The sequence below is a fragment of the Mauremys mutica genome, chromosome 11 (genome assembly GCF_020497125.1).
Source record: "Mauremys mutica isolate MM-2020 ecotype Southern chromosome 11, ASM2049712v1, whole genome shotgun sequence".
NCBI classification, from domain to species: domain Eukaryota; kingdom Metazoa; phylum Chordata; order Testudines; family Geoemydidae; genus Mauremys; species Mauremys mutica.
In genome coordinates this window covers 73,809,520-73,830,568 of record NC_059082.1, presented here as the reverse complement: position 1 = coordinate 73,830,568, position 21,049 = coordinate 73,809,520, and the positions used below count along the sequence as shown (strand labels likewise).

The following is a 21,049-nucleotide window of genomic DNA, read 5'->3' as shown; positions in this document are numbered from 1 at the left end:
ATCTGTTACTTGATTTTAACCTCAGTCAACCTGGCATTGCCTCTGGCTTCCAGTAGCATACTGAGCTGAATTAGCACTTCAGAGATGGAACTTCTCTAAGGGCAAGTGGTGGCAGATGACAGAACAAGAAGCAATGGTCTCAAGTTGCAGTGGGGGAGGTCTAGGTTGGTTATTAGGAAACACTATTTCACTAGGAGGGTGGTGAAGCACCGGAATGGGTTACCTCGGGAGGTGGTGGAATCTCCATCCTTAGAGGTGTTTAAGCCCGGCTTGACAAAGACCTGGCTGGGATGCTTTAGTTGGGGTTGGTCCTGCTTTGAGCAGGGGGTTGAACTAGATGACCTCCTGAGGTCTCTTCCAACCCTAATCTTCTATTATTCTAAGTCTACATTGGCACCGCTGCACTGATGCAGCGCTCTCCCGTCGGCATAATTACTCCATCTTGGCGAGAAACGTAAGCTATGTTGGCGGGAGAGCATCTCTCGCCAACATAGCGCTGGTGTGGACAGCGTGAATCTTGTATTGCTCGTGGTAGGGGTGCTTTTTCACAAACCCTGAGTGACATAAGTTTGATTGACTTAACCGGTAGCGTAGACCTGCACTAAACAGGAATGAGATGAGAGGAAACGTACAAGGCAAAGGATGGCAACAGATGGCAAATGGAGAACAGAGCAGCTTTAACCACTTTAATCACACTACCCAGATGCTGTTGTATTTTAGTATATGTAAACATGAAATTCTCTCTATTGGGCTAGATTCTTAATTATATCATATTTTATTAAAATTAAGCCATCAGTGTTGTTAAAAAAAATCCCTAGATGTGAAGGATCAATTAAAAAATGTTGCTCACAAAAAATACTTAAGGATTGAAGTTCTACTTTAGTTTAATATATTCATCAGTTTAGTATAATTCTGCTTTTCTAAATTGCAGGAAGAGAGGAAGTCTATCAACTAAAAACCTTAGTTTACTTTGGTAATGTTACCCTCTCATAACAAAAGACAAATTTTCTTTGTATCCAGTCATACAGTCTGTTCTAATTATTAGAGCACTGCAGTACTCTGCAGTTTAACAACTGTTGTGCAGCTACCCACCCAAAAGTAGCAAGCAAGCGTGTGAATCCTTTTTAAAAAAATGAACAGAAGTGGTTGTTTCTGATGGGTGCTTTCCTTTTGTTTAATCTGCCAACTACTTAGAGCAGAAATTGCAGGGGCTGAGAGTGGAGGTTTTATTGATCACAACCCCATTTTAAAATACAGAAAGCAAACGAGCATCTTGCCACTACAGAGAGAAATTGACACAGCTAGAAAAGCTTAGAACTCCGCTTGGATTCTAGCTATTTCCCCGGCTGCTAGTGTTTGTGTTTCCTGGATTTGCTCTGCAGTTCTCTTTGGGCAGGATGTCAATGCATTTGCTGAATAGTTAAACCCTGTGATCCAGGAAATAATAGCTCCAGCTGCCAAAGGACATCATCTAAAGGAAGAAAAGAACTGAACAAACAAATCACTTAAGACCAAATAGATGTGATCCAGAAATAATTTGTTTGTCTCCTTGGTGTAAGAAGAAGTGTTTATGTAATGTTGTTGAAAACATGTGAGGTTTATATGGTATGAAAACTGCTCTAACTTGTGCACCGGTGAGCTGCTCCACTTCCCCTTGTTCCCCTCCCCTCAGACTTCCCAGTGGTGCAGCCCTGCTTCATTTTACTCCCTCCCTAGCAGGAAGAGGCAACACATCCCCATCTACTTGAAGGACAGCTGTGCTAGCATTACCTTCACAACATTCTTCTATTATTTTCCTTTTTGTCCATCTGCTCACTCCCCCATGACACACCCCTCTTCTGCATCCATAGATCCTTCCCCCTTCCTACCGCCTACTGGTTCCATTTCCCCATCCCTCTTACCACCAGCAGTTCCCACCTGCTTTCTTCCCCCCTTCTCCCACCGGCAGAAATGCAGATCCCACAAGCACAACCTCTGCTGTCTGCTGACTTCTGATGACATTTGCCCCAACCATGGTGCTCCCTCCATCCCCACCCGCTCCACTTCCCACACCTATCTCTGCCACCACCTCTGCCCCTCTCCTGCCCCTATTCCTAACATCACACCTATCCCTCCTTCCCTTCCTCCCTCCCCTTTCTTGCTATATCTGAAATGCCCTCTCGGTCTCTCAAATGATTTCAGTCATTCACTTTCTATCTCGCTCCCTCTGTCTCTTGGCTCTCACAGAGACCTAAATCCCTTCATCAGACACTGCATCTGCGTCTGCCTTCTCTTGTCTCTTGTGGAGGTGTCTCCTTTTCTCACATGCCCTCCATGGATCAGATGTTGGTGGGGTTATTGGGATTCTTCTCTCCTGTTCCTGCCACTTCTCTATGCCATGTTCCTTGCTAAACAACTCTACTTCTCCAGCTTCATTGAACCCCACACTCACTGCCCCTGCTGCCTTTTCACTGACTTTACTCACTCCTCGAACCCTCCCCTCCTTTTGCCACCACTCCTCTCTGCGGACGATCTCGCCAATTTCTTCCAAGAGTGACAGAATACAGTATGGCTTTCCCTCTCCCTTGAGCTTGTCTTCAACTACCGTCTCATCTCTCTTCTCCCTTTCCTCTCTAAACTCTTTGAACATGGTGTCAGCAATCACAGTCTGGAGTTCCTCTCCTCCTAGACCCTCTTGAATCTAGTTTCAACCCCATGCACTGCATTGAAATTGCTCTCGCCAAAGGCTCTAATATCCTTTGCCACCATCAACCATGTTCTTCTTGAACCATGTACTCCCTTCACTTCAGCGACTCTGGCCTCTCCTGGTTCTCCTCCTATCTCTCTAATCACTTGTTCAGTGAGTTCTTTGGACAGTCCCCTTCATCCGCCCTCCAACTTTCTCTGAGGGTTTCACAGGGCTCTACCTTTGGTCCCTTTCTATTCTTCCTCTGCACCTTATTTTGGGCAATCTCATTCGCAAACCCAAATTCAACTACCATCTGTATGCTGATGACTCACAGATCTACCTGTCTACTCCAGACCTGTCTCCTTCTGTTCAACTACAGTCTATGCCTGTGTCTGGCATCTCCTGTTGGATGTCTAGCCATCAGCTCAAGTACAACATGGCCAAAACAGAGCTTCCAATCTTCTCTCCCAAGCCCCTCCCCATTACCTCCTTTCTCTGTTAGTGTGGTCAACACCATTATCCTGCCTGGCACTCAGGCCTGTACCCTGGGTGTCATCTTTGACTCGGGCCTCCTTCTAGGTCTTCACATCCATGCTACATCTAACTCTTGCTTATTTTTTCTGCATAACATACAGCCTTTCTCAGCTTTCATTCACTATCAAGATGTCGACTCTCTTGCCTCTGCTCAACCCATAATGCCAGCCTCCTGCACCCACTGCTTAAATTTTCTAAGAAGCACCTGTGTGCTTCCTCTCCTCCCCCCACATGCTGCTGCTCATACATGGGAGGAGCTACCTATAAACATCTGCAAAGTAACCTCCTTCAAATTCCTCATTAAACTCTACTGTGATGCCTACAAAAAACGTAACGACAAATAGGGAGCTGGTGTGCTGAGACCACTGCCTATCATGCTGATCAGTTTTGTCTCATTGTTTCCATGTGTTCCTCCATCTTTCTGTCTATATCTACCTGTTGCATCTTGTTTAATGCTTTGACTGTAGACTCTCTGGGCACTGATCATCTTTTTCTTCTCTGTTTGTACATGGCCTAGCACAGTGGAGCCCTGGTCAATGACTCCTACATGCTACCACAAAACAAATAAGTAATAATAATATATAAAATTATTACAATATACATTTCTTCCCCTTGTGTAGTAAGCATTCAGGGATTTGTTTGATACTCTAGCTAATATGAGCTATGAGCTGAAAGAAAACAATGTGACTTCCTCCACCACAAAGGTGTAAAGATTAATTTTCAGAAATAGGATGTTCCAAACTGAAATCAGGACATAACTTTCATACTTGTGAATTAAACAGTTAATATTTATGTTTATAATTAAAAATGTTCTGTAGCGAGGTAGAAGACGTTTTAGAATAAAGTAAGTTTTAGCATAACTGACTCTTTTTGGTTCTGTGGTTTGGAGGGGGTGGTTTCGGTTTTTTGATTTGTTTTTTGTTTTGTTTGTTTTTATAAATCCTTGCTTTTTATGCTAGTTACAATGATCTTCTTCAGAGGCCTTAGAGAGGCAAGGTGGATGAGGGGGTATCTTTTATTGGACCAACTTCTGTTAGTGAAAGAGACAAGCTTTCGAGCTACACAGAGCTCTTCTTCCAGTAAAAGATACTACTGCCTCACCCACCTTGTCTTTCTAATGTCCTGGGACCAACATGGCTATAACAACACTGCAAACTACTTCAGTATGTCTGTTGAAAGGCAAACAAGTTTTATTGAGTATTTTTACTTAACAGTCGACAGGTTTTAATTTGGGGTCTTAAATCATAATTGGTTTTCAATTTTCTGCTCTGCCTCACAGAAACATAATGAAGGTACACCTGATGCTATGAAAAACAGATGCCATTTTAGTGTTCTAGTACTATGTAGTAAATGTGGAGAGTTTTCAGGTTAGTGTCACAGACAGTTATCAGAGAACTAGCAAGAGCAGAAAACATGTAAAAACTTAATAGAGAAATCTGGTATTTTGGGAACATATTACACTTTAATTCCAATGCATCTTCAAATACAGAATAAAATGGATATATTTTTCCTGAGGACTTTCAAGGAGACCTTCTCTCATAGCTTATGAGTGCACTACAGAAGTACATAATCTGATCAAAATCTATATGAAGATAATTCAATTCTTCTCTTGCTCTCCTGATGTTTTTAAAGTTTCATATGAAGGCTCCTCAAAGAGCAACCTCTCTTACGGTGGAAGAAGGCAGGAATTTTACCTCTGTTCTGAGATGGAGCTTTTACTCAGGTCCTCAAATGTCTAAGAATCTCTTTTTTAAACCAATGCAACCTAGTATTCAGAGTCTACATTAGCTATAGAGTTGCCACCGATCATTCTTTTAATAAGATGTAACCATTTGGAGTTGATAATTTTGGATTGGATGAGAGAATAACAGATCCAGAGGAAGCTAGAAAATCTAAGAAACTTTAGTATAGACTCTTAGAAATCTTGCTCAGTGCATGAGCCATAAGCAGCAGTTTTTGCTGTGTTTGTTTTCTTGAGTTTAAAGTTCCAATGTCTCAGGTGTGCTTCAAAGGTTCCCATTGAAATCCATGGAAACCACATATGTTTGAGCACAGAACATGTCCACTGAAAAATTAGCAGCGAGAGGCTGAATCACTTGTATCCAGTTATTATTAGACATAGTCAAAGTCAAATGTAAATGCTGGAACATGCTCCCACAGCAGTTCCTTGTTTTGATTAAAATTGGCCCCAATTCTCCATCTCCCTGGACCACAGGCAGGCATTTATCCTGTTGTAAAGTGTGTGCAAGGTGAGTATGGTAGTTCTGAATGGTACAGTTCACAATGGTAGGATTTTTTGTGCCGCTTGCACTGGTCTGAATGTGCTGGGCAATGGACAATCAGGTCCATTGTACTCTAGCTATTATTGTGAGAAATTTACATCAGAGATGTAGAATAGTGAATTGGGAGGTTATAGAACAAGTTAATTTTGCTAAAAAATGAATTCCCATAATGTAAAGTTGCCCTCACTATTTGTTTTTTAGTCCATTTTGGTTCTTTGATATTTGGGCTATGGCAAATAGAAATACACATAAGTATAGTAATTATAAGGAATAAATGGTAGAATATTTAAATAGTTATTTAAAGGTCCCTAATAAATCAAATTATAGAGGTCCTGGTTCTCTCAAATTAGTAATTTGTCACTCTCCAGTTAGGTAATCCTTTCTCTTAATTTAGGTGGAAGGATGTACAGTTAGAGAGATGATGGAAGAGAATGAATCCCAGAACACTAATTTCTCCTAGTTACATATTCTGTTGAATTCTGGAGCTGAGACTAATGATGACAGATTAATAATTAAGTAGATACTTTTTAAAAAGTATGCAAAAATGTGAAACTCATTACCTTTTACAACAACAATTCATTTCTTCCTAAGTGAAATATCAGGACTCTGTATACAGCAGTTGCAGAAAACTATCTTGCCTAGAGAAAACTGCCCTTCATCTTTCATTTAATAATTACAGTCTCATGCCTTCATTAACTTTTCAGTATGTAGAAGAAAATTGTGCCCTCTCGAACCATTTTTTACTACAGCTTGTCTATATATTAAAGTAGATAAACTACAGAAAACCAATCAGTTTAAGAGTCCGTCCGCTGTTTAATGACATCACAGGACAAACTGAAAGTGCTCAGTTGAATCTATCTAATGCCATCAGCATGAACCACCAGTATAAGTAGGAGGTCACAGATCCTCAAAGGTATTTCGGTGTTTCCCATTCAAATCAATGCAGACTAGATGCCTGAATACCTTGGAGGATGTGGGCCAAGATGTCCAGAAGTCTTATGATGATCAAGAAGTGTCAGTTCATCATAAGATTCTTTCTCCACTCAATATAGACAAATATAGTGTTTCAGCCAAGTCTGGTTATTCAGCTCTTTAAATGGGTAGGTAATTACTGCGGTGGTTCATGACCACACTACCATCCTTCTATCGGTGGTGCAAGTCCTCACCAGGAGCGTTTCCACTGATGTCAGAGGGGCAGTGTGGGAGGCTGAGAACCTGGGCTGTCAACTCGGTTTGCAGCTCCCCGCTGGGAACCCAGTTGCCCCCCAAACTCCTCATTCCCTGCTGGCACATGGCAACCACCTGGGCTCTTGGATTCCCACCAGGAACTCAGCAGCCACCCGGGCTCCCGGCAGGTGCCTGGCTCCAAGTGGGATGCCGGGACCTTAGGGGCGGCCCGGCTCAGAGTGGGGAGCCCTGGGGGCAGCCAGGCTCTCGCTGGAGCCCCCCACCTGCCCTGAGATGACAGCACGAGCTGTCAACAGCCGATGTAAGTAACCCACAGTGTCTACATGGACACTTCGTCGCCATAAGTACACTGACAATAACCCTACACCTCTCGTGGAGGTGGAGTTATGATGTTGGCGTAGTAGGGCACTTACATCAGCGGGAGCAAGGCTGTAGTGTGTACACAGACACAATTAGGTCAATGTAAGCTGTCTTACATCAACCTAACTCAGTGAAGACCAGGCCTTAGACTTTTCAGAGAGCTAGAGGCCATTTCTTCTTCTACTTAAGAGAAGAGTGGTGAGGGGTATGTGAAATTCACCTCAAACAGAAGGACAGTACAAACCATTTGTATTACTTAAGTCACATTTAAGCCCTATTTTGAAGGCTTAAGTGGGACTTATGTGGCACATAGGCCCCTCTGTATAGGTGTGTATTTTGCTGTAAGAGTAATAGAAAAAGTGCTAGTTCATTTGTTGTGGGAGTGACCACCAACATTCCCTAACCTTAGGTGTTGTCATTTGCTCAGGGTGGCCTACGGAGGCAAAGGACAAAACAAGGAAAGCATTGTTGGATGAGTGGTTAGGAGAAAGAGTGGAATTTGGGGTAGCTGGGCATGTGTCAAAAACTAGCAATATTGTCACTATGATGAATTGTATGTAACCATGTTCTTTTATTTTTAATGGATGTTACTTAATTATATGTTGACCAGCTGCTCTGCCAAGTATCTTTTTTTGTATACGGTGCTGAAGATTGGAACAATGAAAAAAAAAATTAAGATGTGTTGCTACCTCAGAAATTGTTACCTAAGCTATTTCCAACATTTGATTGAAAAAATATGTGCTTTAAAAAATATTTAAGTAGATACTTGTGCAAAAGTAACAGCTCCTCAGTTCAGTTATGGAGACTTTAACCAAATTCCATTGTTAGACTGGTAACTTGCAAGATTGAATGTCTTTTGTATTTTCATATAATGGAAACAATAAAGTGGCCATAAAAGGCCGAATTTCCAAAGCAGGAACAATGGGTGCTCCTGCACAATGTGCATGCACCTGTTGTACCAACAAAATTCCACAGCTGTGCAAGCAAAGCAGATAATTGCACACCTAGCTACTAATCTGCACATATAATTACCTCATTTGCATGCAAAAAATATGACTTTACAAATGACCGGGACCTAAACCTGAGCTAACACTGTCTTAAGAAATGATCCTTCAATGTGGATAGTCAAACATTTGTATTTTTAAGAAGATTATAAAAGATAATTGAGAATGTCATACGGCTCGTCAAAACTGTCACCAGTGTAGTTTTCTTAGCTTAATAAAATTAACCAAAAGGATTTAAAAAAAAACAAACTCATTTTTCAGTTGCTTCCAACAGAGTGAGCTTCACATCATGTAGTATTCCTTAAAATTCATCCTTGACATAAATGAGGTTCCCTGCTTTGAACGTGTTTTAAGGCACCAAGGGATGAATACAGCCTGCTGGAGCATAAGTGGGAAGGCACAGAAAGTCTCTTCTTCTCATCCTCCACCCCTACAGTCCTTCAGGCATGCTCCCTCTATAATTTACAGGATTGTGCTGGATGGGTGCAGATACTTATTGCACCAGCCCACACGACACATTCCTCAGGGGACTTTAGAGGAACCCAGTTCCTCCCCCATCCCACCTGCAATAGGTCAGCATATATGTTTCTGTCACCAGCAAGTGCTAGCCAGCATAGAGGGCATGTATGGTGCTTTTGCTCAAAGGGCACCCCCACATTAAGGTACAGTGGCTCTCCAGCGCTAGCTGGAACACTATGAAAGAAGATGCATACTCAGCTCATCCTTGCTGTGGTCAGGATCGAACCCTTATCATAGTCTCATTATAATCTAAAGGGTTTTCTGCAATAGTAATCTATCTGCACCACTTTCTGCTAGTAGCTCCCTGTGAAATGCTATGTCAGTTATTATGGCTGAATGTTTTAAGTGCTGAGTATACTTATGTAACATTTTTCAAACAATATACCAACCAAAAAAAAAGCCACCTTGGGTGTAATAATAAATGATTTAGAAATGCCTTTTAAAGATACCTTATATGTACATTTTGATGTCAGTTGAGACTAACCAACATATATACAATTTGCTATAATTTATGTTTTAAATCAGCACACAGAACACAGTTTAGGTATGTAGTGTAGCTGTTATGATGATTAAGGGCTCTGTAAAATAAGTCAAACAAATGCATATCTGCCATATTAGAACTTCATTACTGGCAGTTTCTCAAATTCAGTTCAGTTTCAACTTGTGGCCCCTGTAGTGTTTCATAATTAAAATAGCAAACAGACCTCCAAGAGCATGGAACACGGAGTGGGTGGAGTTGCGTAATGGCCTGATTGTACCTTGTCAATAAACAAAACTAAACACAAAAACCCAAGGAAATATATTCTGTGAATATTTGATAATTCTCTGTGAAGATCAGTGACCCAGCAGAATTTTAAAATGGTATAAATCAAATTGCTTAAATAGTATGTAACTTTAAATATTCAGTCTTCAAAGAGCTGAGTTAACAAGAAAACACTTAAACTTTTTATAGAAACTACAGTGGAAATGTGCATTGCTGATTTCAAACTTGAGAGACTGAATCATTAAAAACAGCTCCAACTTACCCACTATTTTCCTTGTGATCCTGTCTTTTGCGTTGAGCATGTATTTTTATAAGTTTCAGCTGCTTTAGACTGTGTATTGCACTGGTCTTACTCTTTTGAATGCAGTTTCAGAAGCTTTCACAGCAGTGGTTGACGTTCTAGCCAGTGAGTGTACTTTTTGCTGAATAAGATTCCATTTTTTCTTTTCTCTTTCACCACTTAACATCCTTTCACTGTAAAATTCATCCCTTTTCTGAAGTGTAGGATGATGCACTTGTCCGTAGAAGTTCTTCCAGGCAGGATTCAAATTAAAAACAACCCTTTCATTTTCTGAACTCCGTAAGAGAGCAGAGGGAGCATAGAAAGCAGAAGGAAAATTAAAACGTTATCTTCCCACCATCCCTCTCAAAATCTTCTGAGTGCTGAAAATGAAGTAGTTTGTCTCGGTGTTTAAAGTTTAACTTTAGGAAGACGGAGAAAGTGGAAAGCAAACTGAACGCTGTAGTAGAGATTTCTCTCTTCCCCCACTGGGCCCCATGCCGACTGTTTTTATTGATTTCAATCACTGGAGGCTAGCTAGCTCTCAGAAGAAACACTGTGTAATGTGTTCTTTCCTGGCTTTCATTAAAGAAACTCAATGCAGTGCGGTCACGCTGCCGAGCTTGCCTGGCAACCTGCCTACTCTCTGTGGTACTACTTTCATTGGAAGAGACCAAGCTCTTGTTTTCTTCTCCAGCAAGAACTTCAAAACATCTTATTCTGTTTCTACCTTTCCTAAGTCTAAAGCTGTTCAATATTTGGGGTAATTTTATCCGCACCCTTAAAGAGATAACTTTAAGTGATGCAAGTGCTGAATACTTTGTTGTTTGTTCAAATGTTCCCATAACAATCTCAGACTCTTTTTATTTAAAATCATTCTGTTAATTTATTCTTTGGGGGGGCTAGCAGAGAATGGAGTAATTTTACAAATCTAAGTACCAAATAAGTGGGTAAAAATGCTTTTCTGACCTTGTTCTGTCTTCTGCTGCATTGCCATTTAATCAGAATGAGTTGGTTTAATTAAGCAAACCATGGTAAGGGAGTAAGTAAAATAGTACTGCAGATAGGTACAGATTCCTGTCAGTGCCATAGTTACAGGCTAAGCAAAGCTGCATTTGCAAGACTGCTTGTTGTTGTTCCTTAGGCCTGTGTTGTGTTCAGAATAATGACACTGAAGTATGACTGATAGAAATAGGGAAATAAAATACTAATTCAGGTTTCAGAACTTGATCAGTTTCAGTACATATCACTTTAAAGGAATATACATTCTAGTGGAATTTAATTGACATAATAGTTTTTGCAAATATTTTTCTCCCATGTGCACTTAAACTCTTCTGTTTAATTTAAATTTACTAAAAAAAATTCTTATTCAGCATTTCTTATTGATGACATTTTATGTACTCTTCAGAAGCATGTATGCAGATATATTAAATAGTTAAAGCTTTTAATTGGCTACATTTTGATGCCAGTGAAATTGCATGCCTGATTAATTCAATTTTAATTGCAAATTATACCTGCCTCTTGTGTTTGAGAGATGCAGTAGATTCTGTTTGTCTCTGTGTGTACGCATACCCCTTCAGGTATACAATAGCTGAAGGAATCCTTTCCTGGATCAGAAAGATACAAAAGCTTGTTCTCATTTAAATCTGGCTTTATGCAGAACTTATTTGAGGTTTTTCTGCCTGAACTGCATCTATAGAAACCTTTCCAAATCAAGTTAATGTAATTTCATCCCAGTGTTTCTGTTGCCAATAGTTGTAAGATTGTAAGGACCATTTAACTTTTATGAAAATTATTTTTAAAGAAACAGCAGTTTATTTCTTTGAACAATGTGTCACTTTAAAATATTTTTTCTTTTGTCTAGATACTGGTTGTACATTTTTTAATATATTTATTGTGATTCTAAGAATATTATTATAGGCCTAAAAATCCAATAAAAATCTATTTTCTTTATAAAGTAAATGTCCATCTGTTGGAAGGCGTACGGGGGGGGGGCGGGGGAGTTACTTTGATTTTAAGTTTGCTTTCTGTATCTTCATGAAATTTAAAATGCTCTTTATGCTCATACTTTCTCTGTTCATAAGGTGGTGAACTATAGAAAATGGTTTAAAGAAGTTGGTAAGATTGTGAGGTTTTTTACATAGTTTCTGTAGTTATAATTACAGTGTAATTGTTTGGCAAAGCCTCAATTAAATCATCTATCAACCTTTTCATTATTAACCGTGTTTTTGAGAGTTGTATAACTTTGGTCTGATTCTTTGCATCTTTTAAATTATATTTATAGGTGTTGGAATTTTTTAGCTGGAAAATGATCACAAATCTGTCAGTGTTTGGTGTTTTGAGTGTGAAGGAAGACAGTGAATGTTTTAGCTACTCTGACTTTAAAATTGGGTGGCAAAAGACTTCATTTTAAAATGAAATTAATCATATTTTTGGTCACTAGTGTGAACAAGCCCCTTTTGGCATCACTGTTTAAAAATAATGGGAATAACACTGATGATACTGATTAAAACCGAAGACCAAGGCAATACAATGCTTCTGCTAGGAGCAAAGTGGGAGTCCTTTCTCGTCTTCCTCTTTGGGGAAATCTGTGGTGTCCTCAGTATATTTGTCGCTGTTGATCATGTTAAGATTTGTTCATCTGAACTTGTGTTGGTGCTTCCTTTAACTTCCTTTAAATCTCTTCATCCTTGCCCATGGTCTTCCATTCCCCTGTTATCCTCTGCTGTGTGCTAGCAGAAAAGGGTGCAACTCTGTTGACTTCTGTGGAGCTGGATCCACCTGCATCAACGGTGAATTTGGCTTCCTCCCTTTTTCATGCCATTTTCTGATGCTCTTTCTTGTCTTTAGCATTGCGTGTCTGATGAGTCTCCTTTGTGTTGTTTCTCATCCTCTGTTCCTCCCCATTCTTTGTAATCACTTCCAGTTCTGTAAGGGTGACTGAACTGCAGTCCGCGAGCCACAAGTAGTTCTCCTACATTCCTAATGGGGCCCTGACACAGTACTCTGCAGCAGTAGAAATCTGTATGTTCTTGGCCACGATGGAGCAGCTAAATGTGCAGTCACTTGGCTCTGTTTGTGCTTGTTGTTGCCAGGGGTTGACAAGGACATCGCATAGAATGGGTTGGCAAGCAGAACAAGTAACAAAGAACACAGCCTCAAGACAGTTGTGACCCAGAGCCTAATTTGTAATAACTGGGAAGCCTGTATGAATAAAAATTAGGTTCCCCAGCCATAGTCTCATCTTCAGAGATCACAAGTTTAATAAACTCCATTTTGTTGCCATCACACAACAGTGACAGTGCAAAGGTGGGAATCCTGAAGCAGGTGAGCAAGGATCATGGGCCTTTACAATAATGTCCTGAGTATTATCTAAGTGTCAGGTGGCCTGAGTTTTAGATTAATGGTCATTCTGGAAAGTAGGTAATGAGAAAAAATCTAGTTAAAAGCAAAACCACTTTCATTTTGCAGTGTAGTCCAGTACAGTCTCTTGTACCTAAAACCATACATTCAGCTAATCCTAAAATGCACCCTCTCCTTTATACTATGGAAATACGAGGAACAAAACTGTAACCTACCGTACATCTTTCTACCAGTTATTCTTCAAATATATATTTCTTGTTATGGGGAGACATGACAGAATTAATCATAGATGTACCCTTATTGTAATTGCATTGCGTTTACTGTATTACAGTGTTTCCCAAACTTGGGACGCCGCTTATGTAGGGAAAGCCCCTAGCGGGCCAGGCCGGTTTGTTTACCTGCCGCATCCGCAGGTTCGGCTGATCGCGGCTCCCACTGACCGCGGTTTGCTGCTCCTGGCCAATGGAAGCTGCTGGAAGTGGCAGCCAGTACGTCCCTCGGCCTTCCAGCAGCTCCAATTGGCCTGGAGCAGTGAACTGCGGCCAGTGGGAGCAGTGATCAGCCGGACCTGCAGGTGCGGCAGGTAAACAAACCGGCCCGGCCCACCAGGGGCTTTCCCTGCACAAGCGGCATCCCAAGTTTGGGAAACACTGCTGTATTATATTAATCTTACTGGCCAGGTCTTCCATCTGTTAGTTTTTGATGGAAGTGTAACTGGGCTCTGGAGTGATGGGCATATGAACAGACAAGCACTTCTGACTTTCTCCTGCTTCACAGATGTCAATCTGCAGTTGTTCCTGTTGACACAGCATTTTATTCAACCCCTAAATAGCCACTATGAGCACATCGCTCTTCAAGTCTTCCCATTGGCTTCCTTTTCATTTCTGAGTGCAGTTTAAGGTGCTGGTGATAATCGTTGAAGCTGTAAAAGATCTGCCAGCTGTGTTGGATAGATTGTATGGTGGGGTGTTAGCTGAGATCTACTAGGAGGCTCTTGTTGTTGGTTCCTGGTTTTATACACTCTCATAAGCAGCAGGGCTTCCTCAGCTGAGGACTTTTGAAACTGATTCTCCCTGACAGACCACTACAGCCCAAGTCTGACTGGCTTGAGAGTAGGACGGAAAGTTATACCAAATAGGAAACATTCATGTACGATTTTAATGTTTTTCTCTCTTTGTTATTTTTGGTGAGAGGAAGTGGTTTAGTGCCAACCAATGTAGATGGCCTTATGTGATTTGCTGAGTTCCTAGCTGCTGTTGCACTGGGTACTGTGGCATGAACGGTGTATTGTGTGAGTTTCCCCACACTGCCCAATCAATGTTCCTCAATGGTGTCCTAGAAGGACCATCTCTGTGAGGGTGATGGTATTTTACTGTCTCTTTGCCCATTCAATCCTTAGCCTGTCATCTTAGTCAGCCGATAAGGTTGCCAATTATGATGTAACTATCTGTCAGCTAAGAACTAAACTGAAACCACTAATTCTCTTATCAAAGCCTATTCAGTAGCTGTCGGCATGTAGGGCCTTTTAGTTGTTACAGACCTGTTTCAAATTATAATCAGTGACTTAGAGATATATTGTTCCATCTTGTATTATCTGCGTACAGAGCTAGCTAGTCCCTTATCATTTTATGGTTTCCTTATATATACACAATGTTTTCATTTTCATCAACAAAGTTTAGTATTGTTGTCATGTTTTATAGATCGAAGCAGTTTCTGAAACGCTGTGACTGAATTAGGTGAGAGTATATGATATTAGCCACTCTCAGTGCTGATTTTCATATGGATAGTAGTATCCCAATGCATCATTTTTGAAATATTTTTATTACTAAAGTATTGTTATCTGGAAATATCGCACAAAGTTATTTTATAGTTATATATAGGAATCACTTTGCCCACCATTGAAATGTAGCCACCTCTGGAGTGAAACAAGTGCAACACCATTGAACAACAAAAGAGAAGAAATGAAGAAATAGAGACAACTGCATGTAATTGCAAATGCAAGGGGTGTTTTAAGTTACAATAGACAGAAACTAGTTACCCAAATAGGAATTTGGTGAAGACATCAGAGCTAGCATCCCTTCTTACTCTTGCAGAAAGTGCCCTGGCTCTTCAGTGAGCACAAATGGTTAGGAATTTTTTTGTCTGTCTTATTTAAAAGATGGCACATCTGGTGGCAAAATGCCCCTTAACACCTTCTCAGGGCATTGGTTCAGGAAAAACTCCAAGTTGAAGAGTGTCACCTCCTTTATCACAAAACCCACTGGGTTTTCTCCAGATGTCTTTCATTCAAGCGCTAACCTAGCCTGACTTTGTTTAGATTGAGACCTAATGAGTTCACAGACCAAGGTGGTATAATAGCTAGCAGCAGGCTTTGCAAATAGGCAAATGTATTGCATGCATTTTAAATTTATCACCTCAACAAACAAATGTATCACATGCTCATATGTGGATTTACATTATAATTATTATATGATTCCAAAAAAAAAAAAGCACCACCAATTATCATGTCACTTTACAAAGATGGAAAAAGACAACTTGAAACATTTATAATCTAAATAAAACAAGTGAAATCATGATTTATTTTTGTTGTTCTTTAAATAAAGATGAGACCACACCAAAACTCTGCATCTGAACCACTCCTCAAACTTTCAGGAACCTGGATTCAAATCCAATCTTCGTGCACAATTTATGTCTGAACTAGAGAGTTTACAGACAGCCCCCCAACCTGAAGCAAATACTCACCAGCAACCACACACCACAGAACAAAAACACTTATCCAGGAACCTACCTTGCAACAAAGCCTGATGCCAACTCTGTCTACATAGCTATTCAAGTGACATCATCATGGGACCTAATCACATCAGCCACACCATCAGGGGCTCATTCACCTGCACATCTACCAACGTGATATATGCCATCATGTGCCAGCAATGCCCCTCTGCCGTGTACGTTGGCCAAACCGGACAGTCTCTACACAAAAGAATAAATGGACACAAATCTGACATCAGGAATCATAACATTAAAAAACCAGTAGGAGAACACTTCAACCTCTCTGGCCACTCAGTAACAGACTTAAAGGCGGCAATTTTGCAACAGAAAAGCTTCAAAAACAGACTCCAGCGAGAAACTGCTGAACTTGAATTAATATGCAAATTAGAAACCATCAATTTAGGCTTGAATAGAGACTGGGAATGGCTGAGCCATTACACACATTGAATCTATTTCCCCATGTTAAGTATTCTCACACCTCTTGTCAAACTATCTGTAATGGGCTATCTTGATTATCACTACAAAAAATTTTCTCATAATTAATTAGCCTCTTAGAATTGGTAGGACAGCTCCCACCTTTTCATGTTCTCTGTATGTGTATATATATCTCCTTACTATGTGTTCCATTCTATGCATCCGATGAAGTGGGCTGTAGCCCATGAAAGCTTATTCTCAAATAAATTTGTTGGTCTCTAAAGTGCCACAAGTACTCCTGTTCTTTTTGCGGATACAGACTAACATGGCTGCTACTTTGAAAAGTGACACAGCTGTATCCATGCAGCTGTGCCACTGTAAGATCGCTTGTATAGCCGCTCTATGCCGACAGGAGAGAGCTCTCTTGTTGACATAATTAAACCACCCGCACCGAGCAGCAGGAGACATAGCACTGTGCACACTACAGCTTATGCCTGTGTAACTTACGTTGTTCAAGAGGATGGAGTATTCACACCACTGAGCAACATAAGTTTTGCCAACAGAAATGGTAGTGTAGACATAGCCCAAGTCTCCCAGTATGTCAGGGAGACTCCCATTTGCAACCAAAAAACTCCTGACTCCCGATTTAATAATATTTCCTCCCATATAAAAACTACCTTACTGAGAATCATGTGTGTCAGCCACCCATGCGCATCAGCTCTCCCTCCCTCCCCCCAAGTCAGTGAGAGAGACTGATGTGCATGCGTGGGTGATGCACAAGATTCTTGTATTGTAGGTGACCTATACTTCGCTTCTGCTTATGATAATGAGGAGCAGGGAGAATTGAAATGTGGGGCCTTGGTTGTGTCACAGAGCCTGGACAGCATGAGGCAGAGGCAGGTCCAAGGTTGGGGGTGGGTGATTACTTCAGGGAGAGGATCATGACTCATTCTTCCCCAGGACTGCAGCAAGGAAGGAGTGGATGAGGGTGTTCAGGGAGAGATGAACCGCTTCGGCCACTGTATCTTGTTGAGATCAGTTTAGTCTTTGAAAGCACCAGATTAGGGAGAGGAGTCAGAGTAAATTTGGATGATATGTGAAGCCAGACAGAACAAATGTTTAGCTTTCAGCAGGTGTCTTTGGCAGATCAGGTTGCATACAGGTATTATATCTAACATACCCTTCCCTTTGCATGTAAATAATAATAATGATACTTAGCATTGACACAATGATTTTCATTGTAAAGCATTTCACAAACATTCATTGAATGACATATTAAGACACCAAGGAAGTGTAGTTTAGCCAGTGTTTTATTATAATAGGTTATCTGTGCATGCAATTCTGGTTTCAGTCTTGGATGCTTTATAGTCAGCAGGGAGATTGAATGGGGGCATTAGTTGTGGGGGAAGGAGATGGCTCTGGGGGTACTGGTGGGGCTGGAGAGGGGGCAGTGGATTTAGCGGCCCGAGTGTTGGGGGCAGGCAGTAGGGGGTATTGATGGGGTTGAGAGGAGGGATGCTCCTTGAAATTCATTTGAAAATGTTGGTCTATGACTTTTTGGTTTGCACTCATTCTTAGATACTTAAATCTAATGTACGGTATGCAGCTAGATTGCATACAAATGTTCATTAGCAAGACTGAAACGCCTGGCTTCCACAGTAAATATATTTATAAAAACCAATGAAGCTAGTATGAAAGGGTTAAAGCTCAGTGTAAGTAGAAAGATCCTGTGAATTATAAAATTCCTAGCATGTTTATAGTGAATGTGTTGGGAACTTTGAACAGAAGCCTGAGTGGATCATGTTTTAATCAGAATGGATTATAGGTTGTTCTGCCAGAAGGTACCTTGATGTATAAACTCTGACTCTCTTAACACAGGATAAATTCCAGTCTAAAGGGAGAACAGTGCTTTTGTTTCAGATGGCACCGAAGAGTGAAAATTGTTACGCTTGAAACAAGTGTCAGTGACTGGGATTTTGTATTTAGACCTAGTTACATGGATGCAGCAACTTGTGTTGTATTATGAGAGCAGTCGGGAGAGGGATAAAAAGCTTTTTGATAATGTGTGGAATGTGTGGGGGAAGGGAAGATAGATACGCATTTACTGTAAGTATGCGGATGGACGCAAGAGGCCTCTTTCTCAGAACTATTCTAATGACGTGCCACAGTCACTTTATTTGAAAGCTTCATGGCTCAAGGAGAAAAGAAAACACATTCATTACATTATTTTTAAACGTAGATTAAACGTAGTGTGTCCTCAATTGGACAGCTGCTATAGTAATCTTTCACAAACATTTTAGGAATGACTCCACACTATGTTTTTCCTAGATTTTGCACGGCTAGATTGTTATTTTAGTAAATACTACAGCAGCTTATCAAGTGAAAACTTCTCTTCCTGTAAAATAATTACCTTCATCCTAGATACTAATTCCTTTTAGTATGAGTTACAAAACCTCTTCAATACAAATGCAGTGCATGCTCAAGTTGCTTGATTTTTCTAAGTGTTTGTACCTGTGCATGCTGGCTGCAGCTTCTGCTCAAGAAAATATTTGAGAGAACAAAGCAAATCTCCTTTCTTAGACTTTCCCTCATTTATTCAAATATCTGTTTTCTGTCTCTGTCTTGTTCAGATCAGTTTAGTCTTTGAAAGCACCAGGTTGGGGAGATGGGTCAGAGTAAACTTGGATGATATGTGAATCCAGACAGAAAAATGTTTAGTTTTCAGCAGGTGTCTTTGGCAAATCAGGTTGTGTACAGGTATTGTTTTATCTAACATCTCCTTCTCTCTGCATGTAAAAATAATAATGCTACTTAGCCTTTACATTGTGATTTTCATTTTAAAGCACTTCTCAAACATTCATTGATTGAGGGTTTGACCCTTATTAGGGAAGTGTAATTTAACCAGTCTTTTATTGTAATTGGTTATCTTTTTGTGCAATTCCAGTTTCAGTCTTGGGTGCCTTATACTCATAATTGGTAAAAAGGAGGCACAGAGAATAGTTAGTTGTATTGTTGGCAGATGTGTTCAGTTTGGCTCTGTATGCTATGGTATATAGATATAACTATGTCCCTTGGAATTATTTTTTCCCTGCTTTGCAAATATGGTACTGTAGGTACTTTGAGACTGTAGGTACACAATTGAAATTCTCCTCATGGAGGGTTCTTTTTTAACAAATTTGATCTCTTGTTATAAATGCCTTCTCAAAGCTAAAGGGGGTATTATAGAGCCTGTTACAGACTTGGCTGAGTCCCTACCGGATGGTCACCAGGCTGTTTATAATCAGACTTAACTATTGAATCCCAAATGCTTTCGAGCCAGCTGGGCCTGGGCAGAGTCCAGATACGGTCTCTAGTTCTGGCCTATCAGGAACATTCCCAGGATGCAGACTCACCGTCTGGCCCCCTTCTTGGGATATGGGACTCTGCAATCCAACTGCCCGAAGCCCTGGAGCCAATACTGAGCCCCCATCTCCTCCCCACTCCACCCGCCGACTTCCTCAGTTGCTTATGCACACTCACCCCAGGGTTCTACCCTGTGGGGACTCTGGTTCATAGTCTAAGTCTTTGGGGACACCTTTCCAATAAGGAACACATGCTTTGCAAATGAACTTCTTAAATACACACACTTTACTTTTGACAACTCAGGAAAGTTACAGATCCAGGCAGGGGCGGTGAATATAATAGGCCAGAAGAGGCTCAAGAGGTCAAGAATGCTGGCTCTGCCCTTTCTTCCCACAACTGAAACGTAAAGGACAGAGTAATGGTTCTCTGTTCATGCAGCAAATCATTTATGTGACTAGAGAGCTTCATGTAGACCACTCCCCATCCTAAGACCCTGTCTTCAGTGTGGTTTTCCTTGCCTGGGGATTTTGGAGGCTATCAGAGAAGCCTTTGTGTATCCTAGCTGAAGAACCACTAGAATGGAGAATTGACAAGGAGACATCAGGAAACACTCAACTTCTGTGCAGACTTCCCCAGATGTCAACAATGAGCTTCTCCTTTTCCCTTCTTCACTCAGTTATTTGGATCCCTCTATGTGTTAGGATTTTGGTGAGCCCTGAAGTATCTCATATGCACACTTTCCCTCTTCCATACTTTGTCACATGTAAATCTTTCTCCACACGATTTTTTAACCTGATGATTTCCTTTGATGACCTCTCCAGGTCCCGTCCAGTCCTATGATTCTATGAATTATTGCCTATAAGTTTGTCATGGACAAAAATTTCGTAATATTCTTGGAATCTTTTATACAAACCTGATCTTTTGCCACGTAACATATTTTTACTATGTGTACTCTTAGTGCATTTAGACTAGATTCTCCCTGCCTAATACAGTGTATTCTATTTCATGCACTTCATGGTTGCCAAATGGATAGGTTAGCACGTGGTATGCTTACGCAAGTATTTTTGTTACTTCTGATAATTCCATTTTCAGTATGAATAACTGTTCCATCTGCAAACCTTAAGAAACTCCAATCTTGGGGGTGGGGGAGGAAATTGAAGTTTCTTTAGATCTTCAGTTATTCATACTGAAAATGGAATTATTGCAAATAACAAAATACATAAGTATATCACATGCTAACATATTTATTTGGCATACATAAAGTATATGAAATATAACACACTCTCTCTTTCCACTCAATCTTTACACTGATGGGGAAAAAAAGACAAACAAGGTTCAAATTCTTGGTCTTCACTCAAAAGGTGCAAGGTCTTTGGTGCTCAGTGGCCCTGGGCCCAGGATATCTGGATTACCTAAAGCTTCAGGATGAAGACCAAACACAGGAGCTAAGGATCATCACAAACCTCTCCACCTTTCGCCTCCAGTGCAAGGCACATTTCTTGAACCCTCTCATACAAACGCATAACAACATGTGTGTGTATATATATATTAAAAAAAAATCTT

General features: G+C 40.6%; 2 protein-coding genes across 8 annotated transcripts in view; one reads left to right on the top strand and one right to left on the bottom strand.

The window, feature by feature from the left end:
- The window catches only part of GPR146 (G protein-coupled receptor 146), a 69,164-nt gene extending 59,002 nt beyond the window's left edge, over nucleotides 1-10,162 (bottom strand). For 4 of the 7 annotated variants that reach the window (XM_044979103.1, XM_044979106.1, XM_044979105.1 and 1 more), the window contains exon 1: nucleotides 9,581-10,156. The gene's annotated coding sequence lies outside the window, so the exon portion shown is untranslated. Of the gene's footprint in view, nucleotides 1-9,580 lie in introns of all 7 variants that reach the window. The other 3 variants (XR_006572347.1, XR_006572346.1, XM_044979112.1) reach the window with 2 other exon arrangements.
- The window catches only part of C11H7orf50 (chromosome 11 C7orf50 homolog), a 194,947-nt gene that overhangs the window by 133,749 nt on the left and 40,149 nt on the right, over nucleotides 1-21,049 (top strand). The gene's annotated exons all lie outside the window — the stretch shown is intronic.